The sequence below is a fragment of the Medicago sativa genome, chromosome 3, assembly GCF_051527215.1.
Source record: "Medicago sativa cultivar Bolivia chromosome 3, Bolivia_mono, whole genome shotgun sequence".
In the NCBI taxonomy this organism is placed as follows: Eukaryota; Viridiplantae; Streptophyta; class Magnoliopsida; order Fabales; family Fabaceae; genus Medicago; species Medicago sativa.
In genome coordinates, this window is record NC_140751.1 from 45694930 (window position 1) to 45713304 (window position 18375).

Consider the following 18375-nt stretch of genomic DNA (forward strand, 5'->3'; position numbering starts at 1 on the left):
GGAACAAAAATTCTAGAGACTGTCGTGGTAAAACATCGATTCAATCCAAAACGAATAGAAACCTGTCAAGCCTCCAAAACAACGAGAACAGGAAAGATAAGTGGTTCCAGGTTAAAAGAAGTTATTATCAAGCATATGATAAGAGAATACAATCAACTGAAAAATGCCACTATATTTGGCTGGAAAACCCTTTCCCCTTCAATCCTTAAACTTTTGAAATAATTAAATGTCATGTACTCGTGTCAATTTAAAACATAGCTATTTCAATAGTTTGCTAGAAAAATCGCCTTCATGCATAACAAGGTTTCACATAGGAGACAATTACTTCAAAACTAAGGATTCATTAGTGAACAGATCAGCATATACAAAAATAATATATCTTCCGAGTCCGAGTCTGCAGGTAAATAAATGTTTCCCAAATAACTGAGTGGTATTAGATGGAATTCTACCTATTGTCAATAATTAATCTTGGGAATTGGAATATCATGATACATTTATAGTGTCGTTGGGAAAGAACTATCAAGAATCAAGGTAAAATTTTTGCTTCATGAGGGATAAAAATACGTCTTTCGTATAAGTATTGATTACTTGACTTTATTGATCTTGGCAAGGTGCATACTTTTTATATTCTAAGGTAGAAAAATCAGTCTTCGATATAGGAAATAATTACCTGACTTTCTTGATCATAATGGCTTTGAGTTTGCTAGAAAGATCATGTGATCGAAGCCTACGCTCCAAACTCTTTTGGGCTAAAACACGCTTCTCAGAGTTTTTGATATGAAATCTTTGTTCCTTCTTTATCATTCTCTCGATCCCACTTGATGTCATCTTACGCTGCATCAATGCCAATGCCCCTTCCAGGTTTCCATTATACACCTGCACTCATATGCCTCTGCATTGCTGAAGCTGGGGGCATTCAAAGGCTCAGGCGCCGCACAACCTGACTGTCTAAGAAAGCTTGATAAATGTCTTGCAACTGAGTTCATAGCTAGTAAAATGAACGTGATTACAATTTATTTTCCTTTTCTGAGAACAATTAAAACAACAAATAAGAGAAAACTCAATTCTCTAAACGCACAAGCAAGTTATTGTGCATATATTGTTCTTGAAACAGTTGAAACCAATAAACAGAAAGTTAATTACATCTTTAGCTTTGATAACTACATTAGAATTTTCTTAGGAATTGTTTTGAATAAGTTGTTCATGAAATATTGGAGTAGAAATGGAACACTATTCAGATACTATATTGATCAAGAAAGATAAACAATTGTTTGTTCCTCTGTCAAATTTGACCAATGTCCAATGTGGCACCGAGACATCGGATTAGAGAGGTGTCCTGTGTTTGATACGGGCAAGACATATGTAGTTACATTTAATCATTTCCATTTTCTTAAATTACTACCCGTGTCAGTGTGGTGTCCAGTGTCAACGCCGCTGCGCTGGCGCTTCACCGAATTTTAGTAAAGTCTGTTATATGAAAGATTAAATAAAACATACATTTTTATAACCACTCCATGAATATTACTTCAACTTTCCTTATTCCTAACCATTTGAAAAGTAGTCCCAGAAAGCTTAAAAACTATGCCTCTTTCACCTTTTCCTTGTCGAACCACAAAGAACGAAAATTCTAAGCTAAAAATCTGAATTTCCAGTGTACAAATTTATAATATCTATATATCGAAATGTTCAGAATTCATACTCCAAAGATAACAGATTCAAAGACGCAAAACCTATTTGAAAGAAAAAAGAAAAATCAATGAAATGAAATTGATGAAGAAGGAAAACCTGGATGGGATTTCTTTCCGTTCCAGTGGCGGCGACGATCAACTCCGGCAGCGTTTCCCGGCGAATTGAGTTAACTACGACTCCGTTGAAGTTTTATGTTTTGTTAATGGACCTCTTCAAAAAGGAAGTGGATTGGGCTCGGGACACTCAATCCACCACCCTGTCAATATTCGACGTTTTCTCTATAAGCCCCTTCTATTGCTCAAAAGCTCCTCAAATACCCCCTCTCAGTTCGACTCAATGAAACACTGATACAGACACGGACACCGGACACGGATACAGACACGTCAACACAGCTAGTAATTTGAAAAAATTACATAATTCAGTGGGACACGTCTAATCCGAGGAGTGTCCATGCTTCGTATGGTTCGGGACTTAAGCACCAAACCTTTTGCGAGTTAACTACTGATCCAGAGCACAGAAATAGAACAAATAACAAAGTGACGCAATGGTAAAGTTTCACTGACATTATCCAAAGTATGTAGAGTTTCACTGACATTATACTGCTCTATCATAAACTCCATATTTACCGGCCTAGGAACATCTCCATGTACAGGAGCCAATAGCATGGGATAAGAGACCTTGTAGAAATAATAAATGTAACCTAGAATGCTTAGAATGCTTGCTAGCATGTCTCCATAAGTTGACCCCACATGTCTTCTGTTAAAAATCATGGAATCAGGGAGAAAAATCATAGATGTAAGCAAGAGAGCAAGCAAAAAGTATTCATGAGGAAAAAAAACTCATAGGAGAATCAATATATTTGATAAAAAATATGAATGTGTACTATGGTGTTCCTATATATAGAGATTAGTTTGAGCAACTAACTCTAACTAACTTCTAACCAAGCTACTAACTCTAGTTTAGTTATCAACTAACTATAGTTGATTACTAACTCTAGTCTAACTACCTTAACTAACTCCATATAACTTCCAACTATTTTAACAGCCTCCCTCAAACTCAAAATGGGGAAATTCACCAATTTGAGTTTGGAATACAATGAAAGTACAATTGGAATTTGTATACTATAAAGACTAAGGGAAACATGGAATGTAAACTAGTAAAACCAAGAAACCCAGCAAATCTAAGAAAGCCCATATTGAAGCCTATAAACTTCACCATTTCCACTGGTGGAAGATGATGATCCACAAACTTCAAACTCTGTGCTTAAACCTCTCTTACGCGTTGCTGGCTTCCTCCTTCTTTTAATGCTTAACTACTTAACAGAAGCTAACATCAAAAACCATCAAGGGACATAATGCTTAACCACCATAAGGCAGAAGCTAGAATCAACAAGCCATAAGGCAAAAGCTTAACCACCAAGCAGAAACTATACTCAGAGTTTAACCACTTGACAGAAGCACAATAACAAGCCAATTGAGGCAACAAGCTTAACCACCTAACAAAGGCAGAAGCAACCATCAACAAATATATCAATGCTTAACCATCAATGGAAGAAGTGTCACGCTTAACAACCATTGACAGAAGCTACATAAATGCTTAACCATCTATGACAGAAGCATCATGCTTAACCATCATAGACAGAAGCTCACCACAAAGCCAATAAGGCAACAAAGAAGAAAATCATGGATGTTGGCTTGCAATACATTCCTCAAAACCATAGGCAAACATAAGTGGACAGAGACCCAAATCCTCTAAGTATGAATCACAATTGCAACCGAAGAAAGGAATTATGCAGCAAATGTGTAACTTCAACAATACTATATAATCCCAAAACCAAGAGCCTTTGAACCCATCTTCAAAGTGGATACAACTTTTCCTCCAACCTATATCTCTTCTTGAGCAAAAATTGCAACAGTAGAAACGTACACAACCATCAAAACTGTCTTCAAAGGATATACCAAAACCAAGAAAGACTTCAACATCTAGCTCATTGGATGAGTAAGCCACAACAACATACAACAATCTGCTCATGAAGCTTATGCAATTTCACAAACCAGAGAAAACTGATCATGTAACAATCTGCTCATGAAGATTAGAGCACCAAGGATCACAACCCATCAAATATCAAGTAAGGAAGGAGTGAATGAACCAACCCAAGTTACCAACTTCCCAATATTAACCAAATAGTCTTCACTAACCAAATCAGAAGACAAACCAACAAAATTAGTTGTAACCATCATAACACATTCTGCCAACATCAACATGTGCACATAACAGAAAGTCAACCATGTGAATGAGTGAATGAACCAAAATATTGAGTAAATGAGTGAATGAACCAACAAGTACCAACTTCCATTCTAAGGTGGATGTCATCAAAGTTCCAAATATGTGGATGAGATATGAGGATTCCCATAGCATACACCAACTCAGTGTAATGGATAAATCATCAAAACAATAATTGACAATCCATATGTAAAGAAGGTACCTCTCATAGATCATCATATACACAGTCCAATAGAGAAATCAAAGCAGCAGTAGAAGCCTCCAAAAACCAGTCATCAATACTCCACAAAATGCATCCTCAGAACGTAGCAACCAATTCAAACACTGAACCCCAAAGACAAACATAACACCAACCTGTTTATGGTGACGACTTTCAACAAACACCTCATGTGCACACCATGAGTGATTGTGAGAAGAAGCAGTCATGAGTGACAATTCAAAGATTCAGAAACGCGAAAACGAATTTGAATAATCTTTCTCGAATCAGTGTTCAATCAAAGAACATAGGATGGAATGGAATCAGAAAATCGAGTCCAATCAAGAAATCGAATTATCTTTCTCGAATCAAAAAACAAAAGAGAAAAATGTGAAATCGAATTGAAATCGCAAAACCCTAAGAATTGGGGAAATTTGCGATAATAAAGGATGTTGAACAAGAAACGCGAATTGAATCGAAGATGAACCTGAGATTGAAACCGAATCCAGAAATTGAAGGAGAGGTGTTCGATTCAACACAAAGGAAGAAGAACGAAAACACCACAAACGAAATCGTGAACTGGACAAAAATTGATTGAACCAAAAAAAACGATGCAAATGAATCAGATGAAATTGAGATGAGGATCGAACACGAAATCAATCGAAGAAATCCAGATAAAAAACTAAAAGAGAAGAAGATTATTCTGGAATTTTCTCGAGAGAATGAAAAAAAAAGGAGAAAAAAATATTAATGAGAAAAGAATCACGAAGAAATTGAAGATGAGAAAATTGAATTTTCTCTAGAAAGTGCAGCGGAAAATATCCTTCAAGGTGGATACCAATATAGCTCGGAAAATATCCTTCAAGGTGGATACCAATATAGCTCTGATACCATGTTAAAAATCATGGAATCAGGGAGAAAAATCATAGATGTAAGCAAGAGAGCAAGCAAAAAGTATTCATGAGGAAAAAAAACTCATATGAGAATCAATATATTTGATAAAAAATATGAATGTGTACTATGGTGTTCCTATATATAGAGATTAGTTTGAGCAACTAACTCTAACTAACTTCTAACCAAGCTACTAACTCTAGTTTAGTTATCAACTAACTATAGTTGATTACTAACTCTAGTCTAACTACCTTAACTAACTCCATATAACTTCCAACTATTTTAACATCTTCAAGAAAATCTTGCAACAAGTAATCTTAGAATGCTTGGTTTGTCTGAAAGACATTTAGCTCCAGTACTACAGAGGAGGGGTGGCTATGAATGCTTTGAATACGTCTATATTACCTCATACGAGGGTCTGGAAAGTGCAAATAAACCATTTTGCAGACTCACTTTATCCATCTAGAGAACCAAAAACATATGTCGTTGAATGGATGGGTATTACGATGACTGTCATAGGTGCAAAAGGTAACATCATCTACATGCAGACTATACAAGAAGGTCGTGTATTATGGCCAATGCCAAGAATGAATTGAGCATGCCCATCTTTGATATCATTCATCTCTAGTTCACTATCGAGTTGCAAAGGCTTTTGTGGTATGACCCCATGAAGATTTCAAGAAAAAAATTTGTAGGTTATGTAAGCACCTTTCAGTTTGTTGCACTCATTAAAAGCATATTTTGTGTCCAACCCAAGTAACTCATTAAGCAACACATCACCGTCTTCTTTTTTCATTAATGCTCGATTGTTCATCATCTTACCATGTATAGATAAGTGCAAAAGGCATGGCACATCAAATGTGAAGGTCACTTTAAAATGTAATTATATTGGATTGATCATTGTAATATGTATAATATTTGAGTTTTGTCCTTCAAAATGAGGGTGAAAATAACTATTACAAAAACTAAGTTCAGTATGAACATATTTTGGGTAAAAAAAAATTACTAAGGACAAAACAAAAGGTCTTACTAATCCTAGGAATTCACCTTGTATAACTTTTTCTAACGCACCATAACCCTTGTGAGAGTATTAGACCGCTACTAATCCCAGGGACCAGTATTTCATGAAGAGGTCCTGAGCTACATGGATAGGTCTTACTTTGTTATGTTGAATCAAAATGGGTTTTGTACAATACCTCTGAAGTTATTACGATAACAAAGTATGAAAGAACAAATTGATATATTAATGTGTGCTCAAGTATGCATGAACATAAATTTTAATTTTAATTCTTAAATCAAGTTTTGGTTCTTAAACAATAAGATTATGAACACATGATTAAGAGTGCATCTGACGTAAGTGAGAAGCTGAAAACTTGGAACAAGGTATGAAAAAAAGTCAACCATAAAGTTAATGCTTTTATTAGAAGAAAATTTCCATCAGACTTTGAAGGATGATGCATCTGAAGGTGATGTCAGTAGCTGAAGACTCTGAACCAGTTTGTCGTTTTTGAAGGAATTTCACTATCAGACTCAGAGTAGTACAACTTGTTTTTTGATCATGTACAGAAACAAACAAAGAAATTCAAGGACAAAAAGAACGTAACAGATCATTCTATTAGAAGCAAATTAATTTTGAATGACTACTCAACGACATTAACCATTTAAGGCAACATCTTAACGTCTCTGATCAAACTTCTCAAGGACTCTTTTGATGCGTTGGCACTATTCAACAATGGCTCTCGGAATTTCTCCTAAATAAGACTTGAGCAGTTGAAGAAAATAAAAGCAATACTCTAAATTTTAGGAGTGCCCTTACTCTGTCAAAATCAAATAGCGCACAAAACACTTAGAGAAATTCTTACAAACTTTCATATATTACAATTTCTTAAGTATCAGAGTCCATCGGAATGTTATTGTATCACACATCTGATTGTATATCAAGTGTTATTAACGCACAATAAGTATTTAGCATGCTGGTAAATAGAGCAATGACTCCCCAATATTTGCGAAAATAAATTACGTAAATAACAATGTATGTATTAATCTTAACAAATCGTCAATTACTTTTTTCTCTGTGTAGTGATGTTATTCATATCTTAGTGAAATTTAACTTTTAATTAAATTTAAATAACATCATAAAAATGATAAAATAGTTTAAATGAATGTTAAATTCAAAGTAAAATATCTCAATTCAAAAATGGGTGTCATTGTAGCTTAGTGGGAGATATTCAACTCAATGGGTTTCACGTCACAAGTTTGATTCTGATGTGTTTGTTTTTACAATTTAAGTTGTTTGTATTATTCTTTGAAACAATTATGAAAAAACCGCAAAAGTTGAGAGTTGAACTTGGGACAACCAGGTATGAACATGGAACACCATGCCAATAGACCAAAGCATTAATTTTTTTTTTTTGAAACATATAGACAGAAGCATTATATTTGGTTATTTTTTGTAATAAAACATATTTATTATACAATATATGCTTTATATTAAAAAAAAAAAAGTATGTTATGTTCTGGGCTGGTGTAACAATAGCCACACCCAGCCTCACACAAGTCTGTTGTGATGTACCAATATTTGTTTTGCCATGATGATGCATTATTATTTTTCTTCCTCAATTTTTTTTTTTCATAATTACTTTTGCCTCATTTTTTAGAAGGGGTGATGCACTTATTTTTAGTTTTTTTTTTCTTAATAATCATTTGGTATTACCATTAGTTACTTTACAACCTTTAAATAATATTTCCTTAAACACAAAACTTGTAAATAACATTGTATCATATTATACACAAATTTTTACATATAATATGATTTTTAAAGGATATATAATATGATGTTATTTACAGGTTTTTTTAAGGAGATGTTTTTTTTAGAGGATTATTTCCATGTTATAAGGTAACTGTTCTGGACCGGCCAAAGAGATTCTTGGCCCATTTACTTAGGCTCAATATCATTCAAAGCCCAAACCCCACGTTTGGCATTATTGCTCACAACGGACCCCCTCGCCTGAAGGGGGTGCACGAAGCAAAGAGACCGGTTCAAACGAACCCCAACGTCTCTCTTGCACGTTGTGCACGTTCCCGCAATAAAATCTCTGGAGGTTACACTTCCCACGATTTCGTAACCGCCAGAGCCAGGTGTGCCTCCTTAACGGCTCTGCAGCCCTCCACCTCTATAAATAGGGGACTCACCGCAGTCCCCAAGGTAGAACTCTATCTCCTTCTAAAACCCTCACTCTCTGATCTCTACTGACTTGAGCGTCGGAGTGCCTGCAGGTACACACCCCCCATCCGCTCCAAGAAGCATCCTGACGCATTCCACCACCGTCACAACCACCGCATTCAAAGCACCGGCAGTCTCCTTCTGATCAGGTACGATCAGTGGCGCCGTCTGTGGGGATTCACAAGCTTCCCCGTTTTTATCCCTAAAAACCAAAGCTTTCACAAAAAACTACCATGACTGCCAACGGTACCAAATCCCAGCTACGAAGTGAGGTGCGTATTCCTCAACAGGATGGCGTAACATCCTCACCTTCACCTGTGGATACACCCAGGGAGGACCCAACTCAAGTACTTCCTATCCAACAAAGGCCTCTGCTAGGTCCCATCCGCCCTACAGAGACGCCAGAAGACGCAGCGTCAACCGGCGTACTCATCAGCAACCTGATCCGCACGGTTCAACGACAAACGTCGTTAGTCGAGGAACAGAACCGCCAGCTGATGGATCTGGAACAAGCACGTCCGACAGTCCAAACCCGGCGATCTCTCTCCCCAATGCGTAACAGAAGAGGAGGGAGCCCCGACCGGTCACGTTCCAGATCCCCTCGACATTCGGCGAGCATCGGATCTCCATCCTACTCCCGGAGGTCGACAAGAAGGTCCCCCCGACGGTCTCCACCAAGGAGATCCCCTCTCAGAAGGGCCCCGTCGCGAAGATCCCCTATGCGCCGCACTCCACCCATGAGGTCTCCACCCAGGCGCAATAGATTCTCCCAGTCACCTTCCAGTTCACTGGACACCCGTGATACCTGAACCGATCGTAATGCTTACGGTCCGTTCACACGGCGTATCCGGGAAGCTCCTATCCCTCGCGGACTGGAAAAGCCGCCGCAAATGGACTCGTACAACGGAACTACCAATCCGGATGAGCACATTGAGAACATCGAAGCAGTTCTCACTTACGGATCGGTGCGGGGCGCCGTTAAATGCAAGCTCTTCGTCACTACTTTGAGGCGAGGAGCCGTTACGTGGTTCAAGAACTTGAGGAGAAACTCCATCGACTCTTGGAGCGACCTCTGCAACGAGTTCACCACCCACTTCACCGCGTGAAGGACGCAACCAAAAACGGTGGCTTCCCTCGAAGCCATCGTCCAAGGAAGAAGCGAGCCTCTCCGAGACTACATCGAGAGGTTCAACAAAGAAGTCGTCCAGGTCCGGGGCGCAAATGAGACAATGAAGATATACCTCATTGCCAAAGGCCTACGCGACGAGACGGACGTCAAGAAAGCTGTCCTCCTGGATAGCCCAAGGACTCTCAACGAGTTCCTAGCGATCGCCAAGATCTACATCGCCTACGAAGAGGCTTTGTATGCGGACAGCCTCAACAAGGTCAGGAAGGAGGAACCTGCTGCTGAATCCTCCAAAAAGCCCTTCCATGAGAAAAAGAGGGAAGGCAAAGCTGCTCGCGAAAGCAAGAGACCAAACGGTCACTTCACCGAGTACACTCCACTGGCTATGTCAAGGGAGAAAATCCTCTCCGAGATCGTTGTAGCCGATCTAACAGAAGTCGGCATTAAGCCGCCAAAGGCTCCAACTCAGGAGAGGAAGGGAGTCGACAAAACAAAATATTGTCGGTTCCACAAGTGCCACGGACACACAACCGACGACTGCATCCATCTGAAGGACGCCATCAAACTCCTCATCCAAAGGGGTCGACTCAAACAATACGTGAAAAATCCAGAATCAGAAAGGAAAGCTGTCGATCTCGTCGGTGACAGTTCTGAACCTGGTCGGACCATCGCCATGTCCGTGGAACATCTAGGTGATTTCCCAGACAACGTGGAAATCACCCCCTATTCATGCACATGGGAACAGTTTCCTACCGCCAACATCATCACTGGAGGGACGCTGAACATTTCCATAGGCAGCATGAAGAGGAAGTTCCAGGAGCTCATGGACGTCAACACCATGGCCCCATCCATCCGAGGAGGAAGGCCACCCTTGGCTTTCTATGACTCCGAACTACCTGGTGGAGCTTCAAATTCTGCCATCCCTTTGCTCGTGCGAGCATCGATGGCCAATGCAGATGTCCGACGAGTCCTGATAGACACAGGGGCCTCATGCGACATCATGTACACCAGCCTGTTCAGAACTCTCCAACTGACAGAGAAAAACCTGTCTCCCTACGTTGGGGATGAACTCTATGGCTTCAACGACTCATCCACTCAACCATGGGGGTACGTGGAGCTTCTGGTCACCTTCGGCGAAGAGGAGGCCAAAAAGACAATAAAGATCCCATTCCTGGTGATCGACTGCCAGTCTCTCTACAATTGCATTATAGGGAGAATTGGGCTCGCCCAGCTAGGGGCTGCATCTTCAACCGCTCATCTGAAGTTGAAATACCATGCGAAAGACGGCATCATCGCCTCACTCAGTGGAGACATCGAAGCTGCAAGAAGATGTTTCCTCCAAGCCAACAAAACCCAGAACTCGGTTTCCCAACCCAGCAAACCTGTTGAGGGCAAAGGGAAAGCTGTTGCGAGAACCCTGGACGCCAACTTGGTCGAACTTGGCCCCAGGTTCACCAAGGAGGACCTGAAGGAACAAAAACGGGAGAAGAAGGATCCGCTCAACGCGAAACTTCTTCGATCTGTTCCTGATGGTGAATTCGAGTTGGTCCCGTTCGGCAACGACCCCTCGAAGAACTTCAAGATTGGCAAGGATCTCCCCGAACTTGTCAAGAACCAGCTGGTCGCCTGCCTCAGGGAAAACGCTGACCTGTTCACCTGGAGCGCAGCTGACATGCCCGGAATCGACCCTAGCGTCGTCTGTCACCAACTTACGGTGGATCCCAGAGTTAGCGTTGTAGCCCAGCGTCGTAGGAAGCAGTCTCCCGAGAAGTCAGAGGCTGCAGAAAAAGCTGTAAAAGACCTCCTAGAGGCAAAGTTTATTTCCGAGGCCAAATACACTACCTGGCTCTCCAATGTTGTACTTGTCAAAAAATCTAATGGAAAATGGCATATGTGTGTTGACTATACCGATCTTAATAGGGCCTGCCCTAAAGACGTATATCCTCTTCCTAACATCGACAAGCTCGTTGATAATTCCTCTGGCTATAAACTTTTATCCTTCATGGACGCCTATTCTGGGTACAACCAGATATCCATGGCTGAAGAAGATAAAATGAAAACAGCCTTCATGACCGAATCAGGGAACTATTACTACAACGTAATGCCCTTCGGTCTACGAAACGCGGGGGCTACTTATCAACGGATGATGAACAGAGTTTACGACAAGGCACTTCTGGGCGACATTCTAGAGGTTTACATGGACGACATGATCGTAAAATCCCAACAAGAGGTGCATCATGCCGCTCATCTCAAAAGAGTGTTCGAGCAAACTCGGAAATACAACATGAGACTCAACCCAGAAAAATGCACGTTCGGAGTCCAAGCGGGTAAATTCCTCGGTTTCTATCTTACAGAAAGGGGAATTGAAGCAAATCCAGACAAATGTCGCACATTTACTGAGCTTCCAACACCCCACTCCAAAAAGTGCATCCAAACACTCAACGGAATGCTGACCGCTCTCTCCAGGTTCGTGGCCAAGTCCGCTCAACACGCACTTCCTTTCTTCAAACTCTTGAGGAAAGAAACGAAGTTCGAATGGACTGACGAGTGCGAAGCTGCCTTACAGCACCTCAAAGAAACGCTTTCTGCGCCACCAGTGCTATCATGACCAGATCAAGGTGAAGTACTGTACCTATATCTCTCCATTTCCTCTGACGCGGTAAGCGCCGTCCTCATCAGAGAAACGGCGGAGGGGCAGAAACCAGTATACTTCACCAGCAAAGCATTGTTGGGACCTGAAACAAGGTACCAAAGGATCGAAAAGGTGGCCCTCACACTCCTCACCGCAGCCAGAAGACTAAGGCAGTACTTCCTAGCGCACACGATGGTAGTCCGGACGGACCAACCCATCAGGCAGATCCTGGGTCGTCCAGACGTGGCTGGTCGGATGATGAAATGGTCACTCGAGCTATCCGAGTTCGACATTCATTACGAATCCAGAAAGGCACTAAAGGCTCAGGTGTTCGCCGATTTTCTCGCCGAAATGACTTTCCCAGCTCAGGAAAGCCCCGATGAATGGATCGTCTTTGTAGATGGATCATCTAATGCCAAGGGAAGCGGAGCCGGAATAATCATTGAAGACAACAAAGGTATCGTTGTCGAAATTTCCCTCGCTTTGTCTTTTCCTGTTACCAATAACGCTGCAGAGTACGAAGCCTTCCTAGCTGGCTTGCGAACCGCCAAAGACATGGGGGCCACAAGGGTGAAAATCTTTACCGACTCGCAACTAGTGGCTTCCCAAGTCACATGAGAGTTCCAGGTAAAAGAAAACCACCTCCAAAAGTACGTCCAGTTAGTACTAGAGAAAATGAAAGAATTCGACGCCGTAAAAGTAATTCACGTTCCCCGCAAACAGAATACTCGGGCAGACATTCTTTCGAAACTCGCAAGTACACGAACTGTGAACGGAAACAAGACAGTAATACAAGAGGTCCTCGGCGAGCCAAGCATCCAGAATAGAGGGACTCTGCATCAAGAGGTTAACTCGATCATCGAACTAGAAGATTGGAGGGGACCCATCTCTCGATACATAGAGAATGGCGAGCTCCCGACCGATCAGCAAGAACAGACAAGGTTGAAACGGAGGGCTTGCTCATTCACTTTAGTGTAAGGAACCTTGTACAAAAGAGGTTTCAATATTCCACTAATCAAGTTCCTAGGACCCAATGAGACCCAAGAAGTCCTCGTCGACATCCACGACGGCGTCTGCGGACAACATCTTGGTGCAAAAGCTCTCGCAAAAAAGGCCCTACGAGCAGGATACTACTGGCCTACCATGCTAAAAGACGCCCAAGACTACATGAACCTCTGCGATAAATGCCAGCGACACGGGGACATGCACCTAGCACCCCCTGTTGATCTAACGTCCTTGGTCTCACCTTGGCCTTTCGCATGGTGGGGCATCGACCTTCTGGGACCATTCCCCAAAGCCGCTGGGCAACTAAAATATCTGGTCGTCGCAATCGACTACTCAACCAAATGGATCGAAGCAGAACCATTGGCCAAAATCACAGCTAAAAACGTACTCCGCTTCTTCAAGAGAAACATCTTAGCAAGATTCGGAGTGCCAGCATTAGTGATATCCGACAATGGTACACAGTTCACGGACCAACGGTTCCAGGACTACCTAAGGAATATCGGCATCAAGCAAAGCTTCACCTCCGTCGAACACCCTCAAGCCAACGGCCTCGCTGAGGCTGCAAACAGGGTAGTTATGCGAGGAATACGAAGGAGGATAGACGCGGCCAAAACACAGTGGGCGGAGGAATTACATGCAGTCCTCTGGGCCTACAGAACTACTCCCCATTCCACAACTGGCGAGTCACCTTTTCGACTCACGTACGGGACGGAAGCGGTCTTACCCATTGAGCTAACCGAACTCACACGGCGTACGGACGCCAGCACTAACTTCCCGGCCAACACGGCAAATCTACGTGAAGAACTCGAATTCATCGACGAAGTCAGGATAAGGGCAACCTTGCGAGAGGCAGCACTAAAACAAAAAATAGCTGCTCGCCACAGCAAGAAAGTCATCAAAAGAGAATTCGACGTAGGCGACCTCGTCCTCCGGCGAAACTAGAAGGACTCCGAAGAAGAGAAGCTCGCCGCCAACTGGGACGGCCCCTTCAGGATCCGGATGAAGACCGGGACAGGAGCTTACGGACTCAAAGACTTCCATCAAAATGCAATTCCAAGGACTTGGAATGCAGAAAAACTCAAAAAGTACTACACTTAGATGGCAAACAACGCCAACTCACTCTAATGTATGTACTTAGTTCGATACAACGAACTCATCGCTCCTCGTCGAGCCAATAAACGGAAGAGGAAAGTCGTGCCACTCCGAATCCAAAAAGAAAAAGGATGAGAGGATTTTACATAACAAATTCTCTTACTCCTCAGTATGTACGCTTACCGCTGCGACATCACTGCTCGGCATGTTAGGTAGAACCCCAGCTCGCGATGGGTATTTCACGCCTCAGTGGAGGGAACTTAGAAAAATTTCTCTCGTTCATCCGCTGTTACACGTCCATAACTTTGGACACACATTCAGATAAACAATCTCTTGGATGAGCAAACACTTCTAACTAATACTCCGCGTAAACGGTTAGAAAACTTCTTGCCTGAGCTCTTCCTTGCAAAACTACGCAAAGGTAAAAACTTTCCAAGCGAAGTCAATTATTACCTGGAAAGCAAAAGGCACAACTTTGATTTCATCAAGTCAAAGCTACCAAACGCCGGGCGGGAGTACAAGACTCTCCAGTCATTAAGTCACTTCGTCGAAATAATGACTGCGGGGGGTAGCCCGTCCCGCTACACTCAACTTAAAGAGCTTTGCGATCCAAAAGCAGACAAGTTCGAAAGTTGAACAACTAAGAGCACACGAATTATTGCAATCTGTCAAAAACACAAGGCAGATAGATAATCCGCTCTCGACAGCAGCTAAGAGCGTACGAATTATTACAGTCTGTCAAACATACAAGATAGATAGATAATTCGCTCTCAACAAATACTTCAAATAGTAGTAAAGCCTCACGCAACGAGCATGCAAAATTCAAAGCATTGTACTTGAAAGTAAAACATACAGAAACAAGTATAATTGAGAATGAAACAATCATATTATAAGGTGCTAAGGGCGCACAATGTCATTACAAGTTGGTTGTTGAACAAGAGATTAATTACAAGGCCTCATCAGGCCTAGGCTTCATCAACATGCCCGTCTTCTTCCTCAGGATCGGGAGGCGGAACGATCACCCCGTCTTTCACCTCGCTAAGAGGGCGAATTCCTTCGACATTCAGCTCAATGCCAGGGTTCGTCACCTTCAACTGGGCCACCGCCCGATCAAAGCCAAGCTGGAGGGCCTCCACCAAGCTTCCTTCCAGCTCACCAATCTTGTTCACAAGGCCAGCGCGCCGCAGGACAGCAAGGTCTTCTACCTCATCATCCCCAGGGAGGTCTGCCTTCTCCAGAGTCTCCTCCAAGGAAGCCTTCTCCTCAGCCAGCTTCCGAGAAGATGCAGTCGCCTGCTCGAGAGCAGTCTGAGCTCCGGACAACTGCTCCTTCAAATAAGCAAGCTCACGGTCACACTCTTCAGCGACGGACCTCTTGCTCCTTTGATCCTCCTCAAGAGCAGCGACCTTGGCGGTCAAAACATCCCTCTCCCGCACCAGAGCGTCGACCCGAACCTCACTGTCCAGAGAAGCGTTGTTCAGAGCAGCAGCGACCTCCAAAGCCTTCATAGTGGCAATAACCCCATCAGTTATTGCCTTACTCCGGCCAGCTGGACCCAGATCCTGGATAATCCTCAGCTCAGAATCATCCAAGAAAAGGGTCGACTGGGGACCACACAGCTCCGGCTCGGACCACACCTTCGGTAACTGGAGGAAGTCTCCCTTCTCAGAACGGACGGGAACTGCCTTGATCGGCGTGATTGGATCCTCAGAGGACACCCTCACCCTCTGCCTCTTGGCAGGATCCTGCACCAGCTCCTCAGATGGCTCCTCCCTGTCCAAATCCACCACAGGACCAGGGGTTGAGCTAGGACCAGACCCAGAAATCAGATGCTCTAGAGACTGAAGTCTTTCTTCATTTTCTCTGCAAACACAAGACAAAAGAAACTTGTCAGTTAGGAGAAACAGAACAAAAGGACAGCAAGAAGACAAAACAAGAAAATAAACTACCAAGACAGGCATCAAAATTATCAAAGGTCAACAACTCATAAGTATTGATGAAGCGGGGTTCTGTTACTGGGGTCCCGTCCGCATTCATCAAAGGGTCCCCCCGTCGGTCAGTCTTAACCCTTTGGGGAAGGGACTCAATGAAAGCCCAGAGTTGTTGACGAAGGCTTTTCTCTTCATCAGTCAAAGTGGCAGCGGTCCGTGTAACAGCCCGATTTTCGCTAGATTTATTTTATTATTTATTTATGTGTGTTGTGTGTGCTATTATGTGATTATTTGCATCTGTGTGTATTTTTGGTTGGGAATTGTAGAATTCGGTGTAGAAGGGTATTTTAGTCATTTTGGACTTAGGGGCATTTTGGTCATTTTGAGAGTAGGGGTAATTTTGTAATTTTGGATGAGAATTATTTTAGTGCTTAGTAAGAGTATTATTTTACCAAGTTACTAGAGAGAGTGTAGTAATCATTTTATTTACCGGTAAGTGACCGTTAGTGTTGTAATTTACCATTAAGTGAGTAGTGACATTTTGGGTGTTAGAATAGAAATGGGTTAGGCCCATTAAGGTTTGAGAGATAAGCCCAATTGAATAGAACACATATATAAACTCTAGATGTTGGTGAAAATTAGGTTTCACAACATTTCACATTTCATTTCATTTGGGAAGAGAAGAGATAGAAGCTTGAGAGTAGAACAAGATCAAGGGCTAGAGCTTGAGGAGGGGATTCATCATCTAGGAGCTAAATTGAGGCTTGAATTAAAGATTCTTGGTGTTAGAGGTAAGGGGGTTAGTTTTTGATCATAATTTCATCATTTTTCATTTAAACCCATTTTAATGAAATTGATAAATTGAATCTAATTGCTCTGAATTCGTGCATAATTGTTGTTGTTATGATTGAGAGCATGATTTGTATGATAATTGCATGTTAGTATGTGAATTAACATGTTGAAATGTGCATTTGTGGGTATATTGTGTTCTTGAGCAATTTTGATGAAAAATGAGATTGTGATGTTGAATTGTGCATGAATTTGTGTTCATTAGTTGTTGTTGATGATTGTTGAACTGTTAGAATCAAAATTGTGTAACTGGAATCGTTGTTTATGGATTCATGAGGAGATTTGTGGTTATGTTGGTGTTTTGAAAGAATTTTGTGAATTTGATGAAATGAGCTATGTTGTTGTTCTTAATGCTTGAATCATGTTTGTTTAAGTGTATTGAACCTGTTTTGACCCATAAACACTTTCTGGAAGTTGATTTGGGAGTTGGGGGTTTGAAAATTGGGATTTTGGACAAAAATGGTGTAAAAACCCGAAACTTCTGAGAAATTTCGCAAGAACGGCGCTAATAGCGAAACTGTCTGGACAAGTTTCGCTAATAGCGAAAATTTCGCTAATAGCGGAATTGTCTGGGAATTTCGCTAATAGCGCAGATTTCGCTAATAGCGAAATTGCCCAGAAACAGTTTTCTGTTTTTGATTGTTTTGAGCTTTGGGGACCAATCCAATACTTCTAAAATGTTTCTATGGACTTAATTAACACCTGTTTACACCTTTAATCCTACTGGAACAAGATTTGAGTTGGTTTGGACTTGAATTTATGAAAATCGTCTAACTTTTGTAAAAACGGTCCAAACGTCAATTTTTCCAAAAACTCGTTTTCTCCGGAAATTGAAGGGATTAGAGTTGTATATTGTTTATATGATTTTTAAAAAATGGATGTGATTGGTTCTATCAAGTTTGAACTTGTTTTGCTTTGAAAATGAAAATTTTTGTAAAAAGTGAAAAAGTGAGACGAACTTTCAGTTTTTCTTGAATTCGTCGTTTTGGCCGATGAAATGCTTATGTATCCTCTACTGCACCTATAAGTGACTTGTGAGAATACATGGCATAGGCAATTGAGCTTGTAGAGTTAGTTTTGGTTCATAACTTCTAGTATTTTTAAACGGTGACTTTTGGAGACGAACTTAGTAGAAATGAATCTTGATGAACTAAAGTCTTATGAATCTTTTGTGAATGGTCACATATGATTAAATAATTGTGTTTGAATGATTGTGGAAGGTTGAGAATGATGTTTGTCATAAATTGTTGTGTTATTCCATTTTACTTGAATTATGTGATGTAAATGGAAATGAATTGTAAATCGATGTTGATGAATGTTGATGAATCTTATGTGAAATGTGATTGTTGAATGTGTGGGCATGATTCTTGATAATGCAATGTTGTTGAGTTATTGAAATGTAAAGGGAGGTGTACTTTTACATTGTTTTTGGTAGTTGTTATGTTGGAGTTGTGCATT

At 41.5% G+C, this 18375-nt stretch overlaps 2 long non-coding RNA genes and 1 pseudogene across 3 annotated transcripts; 1 reads left to right on the top strand and 2 right to left on the bottom strand.

Moving 5' to 3' along the window:
* Positions 1-666: 666 nt before the first annotated feature.
* On the bottom strand, positions 667-2033 carry LOC146937705 (uncharacterized; annotated as a pseudogene). The gene is made up of 2 exons (XR_015031015.1): positions 1786-2033; positions 667-1026 (listed from the first exon to the last, which is right to left on the bottom strand). The product of XR_015031015.1 is annotated as an uncharacterized LOC146937705 (transcript).
* A 1008-nt stretch (positions 2034-3041) lies between these two features.
* LOC146937706 (uncharacterized) lies at positions 3042-4307 on the bottom strand. Its single transcript, XR_015031017.1, has 2 exons — positions 4175-4307; positions 3042-3937 (listed from the first exon to the last, which is right to left on the bottom strand). It is a non-coding gene; the product is annotated as an uncharacterized LOC146937706 (long non-coding RNA).
* A 574-nt stretch (positions 4308-4881) lies between these two features.
* LOC146937707 (uncharacterized) lies at positions 4882-5227 on the top strand. The gene is made up of 2 exons (XR_015031016.1): positions 4882-4998; positions 5035-5227. It is a non-coding gene; the product is annotated as an uncharacterized LOC146937707 (long non-coding RNA).
* Positions 5228-18375: the final 13148 nt, after the last annotated feature.